This window comes from Heterodontus francisci, unplaced genomic scaffold (assembly GCF_036365525.1).
Source record: "Heterodontus francisci isolate sHetFra1 unplaced genomic scaffold, sHetFra1.hap1 HAP1_SCAFFOLD_85, whole genome shotgun sequence".
NCBI lineage: Eukaryota > Metazoa > Chordata > Chondrichthyes > Heterodontiformes > Heterodontidae > Heterodontus > Heterodontus francisci.
Window position 1 is genome coordinate 5,237,347 of NW_027142342.1, and position 11,585 is coordinate 5,248,931.

The 11,585-nt window shown below is 46.5% G+C and overlaps 1 pseudogene; it reads right to left on the reverse strand.

Annotated features, from left to right (window-relative positions):
- LOC137367053 (probable G-protein coupled receptor 139) overlaps window positions 1-6,328 on the reverse strand; it is a 29,222-nt pseudogene extending 22,894 nt beyond the window's left edge.
- Between the last annotated feature and the right edge of the window lie 5,257 nt (window positions 6,329-11,585).

An 11,585-nucleotide genomic window follows, 5' to 3' on the forward strand; every position in this document is an offset into this window, starting at 1 on the left:
TCCAGTCCTCTGCTACCACCCCAGTCTACGGAAGAATGATAAATTATGGCAAGTGCCTCAGGGACTTCCACCCTCACCTCCCTCAGTATCCTTGGATGCATCTCCCTGGTGCTTTATCCACTTAAGTACAGACAGCCTATCTACTACTTCCACATTATCTATTTTAAACCCGTCTAGTGTCTGACTTACCTCCTCTTTCAACATTTCCTGGGGTGCATCTTCGTCCTTGATAAAGACAGATGCAATGTTTTAATTTAATACCACAGCTATGGGGTTCACACGGAGGATAATATCACAGAAGAGACGGTGGGATGCGGTGCCATTGTTACCGGACTAATAACGGGGACACACAGCGTATTGCTCTGGGAACAGGGGGTCGAATCCCACCACAGCAGAACAAAGAACAAAGAACAAAGAAAATTACAGCACAGGAACAGGCCCTTCGGCCCTCCAAGCCTACGCCAATCCAAATCCTCTATCTAAACCTGTCGCCTATTTTCCAAGGGTCTGTATCTCTTTACTTCCTGCCCATTCATGTATCTGTCTAGATACATCTTAAAAGACGCTATCGTGCCCGCGTCTACCACCTCCGCTGGTAATGCATTCATTGCACCCACCACCCTCTGCGTAAAGAACTTTCCACGCATATCCCCCCTAAACATTTCCCCTTTCACTTTGAACTCGTGTCCCCTTGTAATTGAATCCCCCACTCTGGGAAAAAGCTTCTTGCTATCCACCCTGTCTGTACCTCTCATGATTTTGTACACCTCAATCAGGTCCCCCCTCAACCTCCGTCTTTCTATTGAAAATAATCCTAATCTACTCAACCTCTCTTCATAGCTCGCGCCCTCCATACCAGGCAACATCCTGGTGAACCTCCTCTGCACCCTCTCCAAAGCATCCACATCCTTTTGGTAATGTGGCGACCAGAACTGCACGCAGTATTCCAAATGTAGCCGAACCAAAGTCCTATACAACTGTAACATGACCTGCCAACTCTTGTACTCAATACCCCGTCCGATGATGGAAAGCATGCCGTTTGCCTCTTGACCACTCTATTGAACTGCGTTGCCACCTTCAGGGAACAATGGACCTGAACACCCAAATCTCTCTGTACATCAATTTTCCCCAGGACTTTTCCATTTACTGTCTAGTTCACTCTTAAATTGGATCTTCCAAAATGCATCACCTCGCATTTGCACTGATTGAACTCCATCTGCTATTTCTCCGCCCAACTCTCCAGTCTATCTATATTCTGCTGTATTCTCTGACAGTCCCCTTCACTATCTGCTACTCCACCAATCTTAGTGTCGTCTGCAAAATTGCTAATCAGACCACCTATACTTTCCTCCAAATCATTTATGTATATCACAAACAACAGTGGTCCCAGCACGGATCCCTGTGGAACACCACTGGTCACACGTCTCCATTTTGAGAAACTCCCTTCCACTTCTACTCTCTGTCTCCTGTTGCCCAGCCAGTTCTTTATCCATCTAGCTAGTACACCTTGGACCCCATGCGCCTTCACGTTCTCCATCAGCCTACCATGGGGAACCTTATCAAACGCCTTACTGAAGTCCATGTATATGACATCTACAGCCCTTCCCTCATCAATCAACTTTGTCACTTCCTCAAAGAATTCTATTAAGTTGGTAAGACATGACCTTCCCTGCACAAAACCATGTTGCCTATCACTGATAAGCCCATTTTCTTACCAGATGGGAATAGATCCTATCCCTCGGTATCTTCTCCAGCAGCTTCCCTACCACTGACGTCAGGCTCACCGGTCTATAATTACCTGGATTTTCCCTGCTACCCTTCTTAAGCAAGGGGACAACATTAGCAATTCTCCAGTCCTCCGGGACCTCACCCGTATTTAAGGATGTTTCAAAGATATCTGTTAAGGCCCCAACTATTTGCTCTCTCGCTACCCACAGTAACCTGGGATAGATTCCATCCGGACCTGGGGACTTGTCCACCTTAATGCCTTTTAGAATAGCCAACAATTCCTCCCTCCTTATGCCGACTTGACCTAGAGTACTCAAACATCTGTCCCTAACCTCAACATCCGTCATGTCCCTCTCCTCGGTGAATACCGATGCAAAGTACTCGTTTAGAATCTCACCCATTTTCTCTGACTCCACGCATAACTTTCCTCCTTTGTCCTTGAGTGGGCCAATCCTTTCTCTAGTTACCCTCTTGCTCCTTATATATGAATAAAAGGCTTTGGGATTTTCCTTAACCCTGTTTGCTAAAGATATTTCATGACCCCTTTTAGCCCTCTTAATTCCTCGTTTCAGATTGGTCCTATACTCCCGATATTCTTTCAAAGCTTCGTCTTCCTTCAGCCGCCTAGACCTTATGTGTGCTTCCTTTTTCCTCTTAGCTAGTCTCACAATTTCACCAGTCATCCATGGTTCCCTAATCTTGCCATTTCTACCCCTCATTTTCACAGCAACATGTCTCTCCTGCACGCTAATCAACCTCTCTTTGAAAGCCTCCCACATATCAAAAGTGGATTTACCTTCAAACAGCTGCTCCCAATCTACATTCCCCAGCTCCTGCCGAATTTTGGTATAGTTGGCCTTCCCCCAATTTAGCACTCTTCCTTTAGGTCCACTCTCGTCTTTGTCCATGAGTATTCTAAAACTTACGGAATTGTGATCACTATTCCCAAAGTAGACCCCTACTGAAACTTCAACCACCTGGCCCGGCTCATTTCCCAACACCAGGTCCAGTATGGCCCCTTCCCGAGTTGGACTATCTACATACTGCTCTAGAAAACCCTCCTGGATGCTCCTTACAAATTCTGCTCCATCTAGACCTCTAACATTAAGTGAATCCCAGTCAATGTTGGTAAAATTAAAAGAATTCGAAGGTGAAACTTTAATTCAATTAATAAATCTGGAATTAAAAAGCTAGTCTAATATTGGCCATGAAACCATTGTCGATTTTTGTAAAAACCTATCTGGTTCACTAATGTCCTTTAGAGAAGGAAATCTGCTATCCTTGTCTGGTCTGGCCGACAGGTGACTCCAGATCCACAGCAATGTGGTTGACTATTTCATGCCCTCTGAAATGGCCTAGCAAGCCACTCAGTTGTACCTAACTGCTACGAAGTCAACAAAAAGAATGAAACCGAGCAACCACACGGCATCGACCTAGGCACCAGAAACGACAATGGCAAACCCACCCCTGACGACCCTGCAAAGTCCTCCTTAGTAACATCTGTGGGCTTGTGCCAAAGTGGGAGAGCTGTCCCACAGACAAGTCAAGCAACAGCCTGACGTAGTCATACTCACGAAATCATACCTTGCTGACAATGTCCCAGACACTGCAATCACTCTCCCTGGGTATGTCCTGTCCCGCCGGCAGGACAGACCCAGCAGAGGTGGTGGAACAGTGGTATACAGGAGGGAGGGAGTTGCCCTGGGTGCCCTCAACATTGACTCCTGACCCCATGAAGTCTCAAGGCATCAGGCCAAACATAGACAAGGAATCCTCCTACTGATTACCACCTACGGCCCACCCTCAGCTGATGAGTCTGTGCCCCTCCATGTTGAACACCACTTGGAGGAAGCACTGATGGTGGCAAGGGCACAGAATGTACCCTGGGTGGGGGACCTCAATGCCCATCACCAAGAGTGGCTCGGTAGCACCACTACTGACCGAGCTGGCTGAGTCCTAAAGGACAAAGCTGCTAGACTGGGTCTGCAGCAGGTCATGAGGGAACCAACAAGAGGGCAACGCATACTTGACCTTGCTCTCAACAATCCGCCTGCTGCAGATGCATATATCCATGACAGTATTGTTAGGAGTGACCACCGCACAGTCCTTGTGGAGACGAAGTCCCGCCTTCACATTGAGGATACCGTCCATCGTGTTGTGTGGCACTATCACCGTGCTAGATGGGATGGATTTCGAACAGATCTAGCAATGCAAAACTGGGCATCCATGAGGCGCTGTGGTCCATCAGCAGCAGCAGAATCGTACTCAAACACAATGTGTAACGTCATGGCCCTGCATATCACCCACTCTACTATTACCATCAAGCCTGGAGACTAACCCTGGTTCAATGAAGAGTGCAGGCGGGCATACCAGGAGCAGCACCAGGCTTACCTCAAAATGATGTGTCAACCAGGTGAAGCTACAACCGAGGACTATCTGAGTGCCAAACTGCATAAGCAGCATGCGAGAGACAGAGCTATGTGATCCCATAGCCAACGGATCAGAACTAAACTCTGCAGTCCTGCCACATCCAGCCATGAAGGTGGTGGACAATTAAACAACTAACTGGAGGAGGTGGCTCCACATATATTCCCATCCTCAATGATGGGGGAGCCCAGCACATCAGTGCGAAAGATAAGGCAGAAGCATTTTCAGAAATATTCAACCAGAATTTCTAAGTTGATAATTATCTCGGCCTCCTCCTTCAGTCTCCATTATCACCGATGTCAAACTTCAGCGAATTCGATTCACTCTTCTTAATATCAATAAAAACACAAGACACAGGATACTGCACAAACTGTGGGCCCTGACAGTATTCCAGCAATAGTACTGAAGCCCTGTGCTTCAGAACTTACCGCGCCCGTAGCCAAGCCTTTCCAGTACAGCGACCACATTGGCATCTTCCCGACAATGTGGAAAATTGCCTATGCATGTCATGTACGCAAAAAGCAGAACAAGTCCAATAGGGCTGACTACCACCCCATCAGTCTACTCTCAATCACAGTAAAGTGATGGAAGGTATCATCGACAATGCCATCAAGCAGCACTTGCTTAGCAATAACCTGCTCAGTGACACTCAGTCTGGTCTCTGCCAGGGACACTCAGCACCTGACCACACCACAGCCTTCGTTCAAACATGGACAAAAGAGCTGATCTCAAGAGATGAGGTGAGAGTGATTGCCCTTGACATCAAGGCATCATTTGACCGAGTACGGCATCAAGGAGCCCAAGCAAAACTGGAATCAATGGAATCAGGGGGGAAATTCTCCGCTGGTTGGAGACAAACCTATCGCAAAGGAAGATGGTTGTGGTTGTTGCAGGTCAATCATCTGAGCTCTCGGACAGCACTGCAGGAGTTCCTCAGGGTAGTGTCCCAGGCCCAAGCATCTTCAGCTGCTTCATCAATGACCTTCCTTCAATCATAAGGCCAGGAGGGGGGATCTTCACTGATTATTGCACAATGTTCAGCACCATTCACAACTCCTCAAATACTGAAGCAGTCCTTCTGGAAATGCAGCAAGACCTGGACAATATCCTGGCTGGGGCTGATAAGTGGCAAATAACATTCGTGCCACACAAGTGCAGGTTAATGACCATCTCCAACAAGAGAGAATCTAACTATCTCCCCTTGATATTGAATGGCATTACCATCGCTGAATCCCCCACTATCAACATCCTAGTGGTTACCCTTGACCCGAAACTGAACTGGAGTAGCCATATATATATATAGCGTGGCTGCAAGAGCAGGTCAGAGGCTAGGAATCCTGTGGCGAGTAACTCACCTCCTGACTCCCCACAGCCCGCCAACATCTACAAGGCACAAGTCAGGAGTGTGATGGAATTCTCTTCACTTGCCTGGATGGGTGCAGCTCCAACAACACTCAAGAAGCTCGACACCATCCAGGACAAAGCAGCCCGCTTGACTGGCACCCCTTCCACAAACATTCACTCACTCCACCACTGACAAACAGTGACAGCAGTGTGTACCATCTGCAAGATGAACTGTAGCAACGCACCAACGATCCTTTGAGAGCACGTTCCAAATCCGCGACCCCTACCACCTAGAAGGACAAGGGCAGCAAATGCATGTGAACAACACCACCAGTAAGTTCCCATCCAAGTCACACACCAGCCTGACTTGGAACTATATCGCCATTGCTTCACAGTCGCTGGGTGAAAATCCTGGTGCTCCCTTACCATCACCACTGTGGGACTACGTACCTCACATGGACTGCAGCGGATCAACAAGGCTTTACCAAGGGCAATTAGGAATGAGCAATAAAATCTGCCCTGGCCAGCGACGCACACATCCCATGAATGAATTAAAAAAGGTGTTAGTCGGTCATGTAATTAGTCATGATGGATAGCTCGATTAATTAATTAATTAATTAATAGCTAGATAGAGAGTGAGAGACTTACCAAGGACACCAACAATAGCGAGAATCGGATAGTAAATATACTGAATCATCATCAGTGCCCAATAGATCCGATGGTCTAATGTTACCCAATAATATTCTGCAGTAAGATGGAAAAAACAAGAGGATAAACTCCTTTCCATTGTTGCAACATTCCAATCTATTGTTCTCAGATTCTGATCCATTGTTGTAACATTCCAATCTATCGTTCTCAGATTCTGACCCATTGTTGTAACATTCCAATCTGTTGCTCTCAGATTCTGATCTATTCTCTCAGTTTCTCTGCAACTGCTGATCTCTGTTATTGCCGGGGATGATGCTCCCACTGACACAATGGAATAACACACTGAAAGCAATCCCTTATTAATAGAATAACAAAACCCTCCAATGCTACAATTAGGGTCTATGGAGACTGACATTAATTACAGTCATTGAACAAACAAGGTTCAGTTAACCCCTTTCAATCAAATATTTTTGTACCACAATGAAGTAGGACATTTAGCCGATTTGGATGGGTTAACTGAGAGTTGTTGAGGGAAGGGAAGGAGGAAATAGCAGAGTCAATTGGAGGCATCTTTCATTCCTCTTTGGTTCTGGAAGTGGTGCCATTGGATTGGTGGTTTGCATCAGTTAAACTTTGTTTAAGAAAAAAGAGGGATAGAATAAACCATGTAATTGCAGTGCAGTAAGAATCTCAAGGTGATACGATGGTGGGAACGTTTCAGTCATGAACAAGCACAAAGCTGCCTGTTATTTTACATGGGAACATAGGACAAGCAGAAGGCCATTCAGCCCATTGAGCATGCCGTGTCATTCAATATGATCATGGCTGATCATCAACTTCACTGTCTTTTTCAAACACTATCCTCATATCACTTTATATCATTGACAGGTTTCTAAATACCAATTCTTTATTAGAACATTATTAGAATATTACAGCGCAGTACAGGCCCTTCGGCCCTCGATGTTGCGCCGACCTGTGAAACCATCTGACCTATACTATTCCATTTTCATCCATATGTCTATCCAATGACCACTGAAATGCCCTTAAAGTTGGCGAGTCTACTACTGTTGCAGGCAGGGCGTTCCACGCCCCTACTACTCTCTGAGTAAAGAAACTACCTCTAACATCTGTCCTATATCTATCACCCCTCAACTTAAAGCTATGTCCCCTCATGTTTGCCATCACCATCCGAGGAAAAAGACTCTCACTATCCACCCTATCTAACCCTCTGATTATCTTATATGTCTCTATTAGGTCACCTCTCCTCCTCCTTCTCTCCAACGAAAACAACCTCAAGTCCCTCAGCCTTTCCTCGTAAGACCTTCCCTCCATACCAGGCAACATCCTAGTAAATCTCCTCTGCACCCTTTCCAAAGCTTCCACATCCTTCCTATAATGCGTTGACCAAAACTGCACGCAATACTCGGCCTCACCGGAGTTTTGTACAGCTGCAGCATGACCTCGTGGCTCCGAAACTCGATCCCCCTACTAATAAAAGCTAACACACCATATGCCTTCTTAACAGCCCTATTAACCTGGGTAGCAACTTTCAGGGATTTATGTACCTGGACACCAAGATCTCTCTGCTCATCTACACTACCAAGAATCTTCGCATTAGCCCAGTACTCTGCATTCCTGTTACTCCTTCCAAAGTGAATCACCTCACACTTTTCCGCATTAAACTCCATTTGCCATCTCTCAGCCCAGCACTGCAGCCTATCTATGTCCCTCTGTACCCTACAACATCCTTCGGCACTATCCACAACTCCACCGACCTTCGTGTCATCCGCAAATTTACTAACCCAGCCTTCTACACCCTCATCCAGGTCATTTATGAAAATGACAAACAGCAGTGGCCCCAAAACAGATCCTTGCGGTATACCACTAGTAACTAAACTCCAGGATGAACATTTGCCATCAACCACCACCCTCTGTCTTCTTTCAGCTGGCCAATTTCTGATCCAAAGCTCTAAGTCACCTTCAACCCCATACTTCCGTATTTTCTGCAATCGCCTACCGTGGGGAACCTTATCAAACGCCTTACTGAAATCCATATACACCACATCCACTGATTTACCCTCATCCACCTGTTTGGTCACCTTCTCGAAAAACTCAATAAGGTTTGTGAGGCACGACCTACTTTCACAAAACAGTGCTGACTATCGCTAATGAACTTATTCTTTTCAAGATGATTATGAATCCTATCTCTTATAACCCTTTCCAACATTTTACCCACAACCGAAGTAAGGCTCACAGGCCTATAATTACCAGGGCTGTCTCTACTCCCCTTCTTGAACAAGGGGACAACATTTGCTATCCTCCAGTCTTCCGGCTCTATTCCTCTCGACAATGACGACATGAAGATCAAGTACAAAGGCTCTGCAAACTCCTCCCTGGCTTCACAGAGAATCCTAGGATAAATCCCATCTGGCCCAGGGGACTTATCTATTTTCACACTTTCCAAAATTGCTAACACCTCCTTCTTGTGAACCTCAATCCCATCTAGCCTAGTAGTCTGAATCTCAGTATTCTCCTCGACAACATTTTCTTTCTCTACTGTAAATACTGACGAAAAATATTCATTTAATGCTTCCCCTATCTCCTCTGATTCCACACACAACTTCCCACTACTATCCTTGATTGGCCCTAATCTAACTCTAGTCATTCTTTTATTCCTGATATACCTACAGAAAGCCTTAGGGTTTTCCTTGATCCTATCCGCCAATGACTTCTCGTGCCCTCTCCTTGCTCTTCTTAGCTCTCCCTTTAGATCCTTCCTGGCTAGCTTGTAACTCTCAAGCGCCCAAACTGAGCCTTGACGTCTCATCCGAATATAAGCCTTCTTCTTCCTCTTGACAAGCGCTTCAACTTCTTTAGTAAACCACGGCTCCCTCGCTCGACAACTTCCTCCCTGCCTGACAGGTACTTACTTCTCAAGGACACGCTTTTGCTGCTCCTTGAATAAGCTCCACATTTCGATTGTGCCTATCCCCTGCAGTTTACTTTCCCATCCTACGCATCATAAATCTTGCTTAATCGCATCATAATTTCCTTTCCCCCAGCTATAATCCTTGCCCTGCGGTATATACCTGTCACTGTACATCGCTAAGGTAAACCTAACCGAATTGTGATCACTATCACCAAAGTGCTCACCTACATCTAAATCTAACACCTGGCTGGGTTCATTACCCAGTACCAAATCCAAAGTGGCATCGCCCCTGGTTGGCCTGTCTACATACTGTGTCAGAAAACCCTCCTGCACACACTGGACAAAAACTGACCCATCTAAAGTACTCGAACTATCGTATTTCCAGTCAATATTTGGAAAGTTAAAGTCCCCCATAACAACTACCCTGTTACTCTCGCTCCTGTCGAGAATCATCTTCGCTATCCTTTCCTCTACATCTCTGGAACGATTCGGAGGTCTATAGAAAACTCCCAACAGGGTGACCTCTTCTCTCCTGTTTCTAACCTCGACCCATACTACCTCAGTAGACGAGTCCTCAAACGTCCTTTCTGCCGCTGTAATACTCTCCTTGATTAACAATGCCACACCTCCCCCCCCCCCTCCTCTTTTACCATCTTCTCTTTTCTTACTGAAACATCTAAATCCCGGAACCTGCAACATCCATTCCTGCCCCTGCTCTATCCATGTCTCCGAAATGGCCACAACATCGAGATCCCAGGTACCAACCCATGCTGCAAGCTCACCCGCCTTATTTCGGATGCTCCTGCCGTTGAAGTCGACACACATTAAACCAAATTCTTGCCTGTCAGTGCCCTCTTGCGTCCTTGAAACCTTATCCCTGACCTCACTAATCTCAACATCCTGTACACTGGAACTACAATTTAGGTTCCCATCCCCCTGCTGAATTAGTTTAAACCCCCCCGAAGAGCACTAGCAAATCTCCCCCCCCCCCCCCCCCAGGATATTGGTACCCCTCTGGTTCAGGTGAAGACCATCCTGTTTGTAGAGGTCCCACCTACCCCAGGAAGAGCCCCAATTATCCAGGAAACCAAAACCCTCCCTCCTACATCATCCCTGCAGCCACGTGTTCAACTCCTCTCTCCCCCTATTCCTCGTTTCGCTAGCACGTGGCACGGGCAACAACCCAGAGATAACAACTCTGTTTGTTCTCGATCTAAGCTTCCACCCTAGCTCCCTGAATTTCTGCCTTAAATCCTCATCTATCTTCCTACCTATGTCGTTGGTGCCTATGTGTACCACGACTTGGGGCTGCTCCCCCTCCCCCTTAAGGATCCTAAAAACACGATCCGAGACATCACGAGCCCTGGCACCTGGGAGGCAACACACCAAACGTGAGTCTCTCTCGTTCCCACAGAACCTCCTATCCGTTCCCCTAACTACGGAGTCCTCAATGACTAATGCTCTGCTCGTCTTCCCCCTTCCGTTCTGAGCAACAGGGACAGACTCTGTGCCAGAGACATGTACCCCATTGCTTACCCCTGGTAAGTCTTCTTTAAACATACTCAATGACTAAACTTCCACAGCCATTTGGGGTAGAGAGTTCCAAAGATTCACAGCCCTCTGAGTAAAGAAATTTCTCTTCATCTCGGTCCTAAGTGGCTTCTCTCTTTCGAAATTGTGTCCCCTGGATCCAGACTCCCTAACCAGGGAAAACATCTTACCTACATCTACAGTGTCTATCCCTTTAAGTATTTTGTAGGTTACATTCTTCGAAACTTCAGAGAATACAGCCCAGGTTCCCCAATCTCTCTTCATAGGACAGTCCGCCATCCCAGGAACAAAGTCTGGTGAACCGTCGCTGCACTCCTTCTATTACAATAATACCCTTCCTAAGGAAAGGGGACTAAAACTACACATAGCACACCAAGTGTGGTCTAACCAAGGTTCTATATAATTGAAGCAAGACTTCCTTACTCCTGTACTAAAATCCTCCTGCAATGAAGGCCAACATACCATTAGCCTTCTTAATGGCTTGCTGCACCTGCATATTAGCTTTCAATGACTGATTGACAAGGACTCACAGATCCCTTTGCACATCTACACTTTATAATGCCTTATCGTTAAAAAGAAATGCACTGCACATCAGTTCCTCCTTCCAAAATGGATAACCTCACTTTTTTTCACATTATGCGCCATCTGCCATGTTTTTTTTTATTCATTCATGGGGCCAGCGTCGCTGGCGAGGCCAACATTTATTGCCCATCCCTAATTGCCCTTTAGAAGGTGGTGGGGAGCTGCCTTCTTGAACCTCTGCACTCCACGTGGGGTAGGAAGGGTGTTCCAGGATTTTGGCCCTGTGGCAGTGAAGGAACGGCGATATAGCTCCAAGTCAGGATGGGGTATGGCGTGGCGCGGAACCTGCAGGTGGTGGTGTTCGCATGCATTTGCTGCCATTGTCCTTCTGGTGGTAGAGGTCGTGAGTTTGGAAAGTGCTCTTTAAGGATCCTTG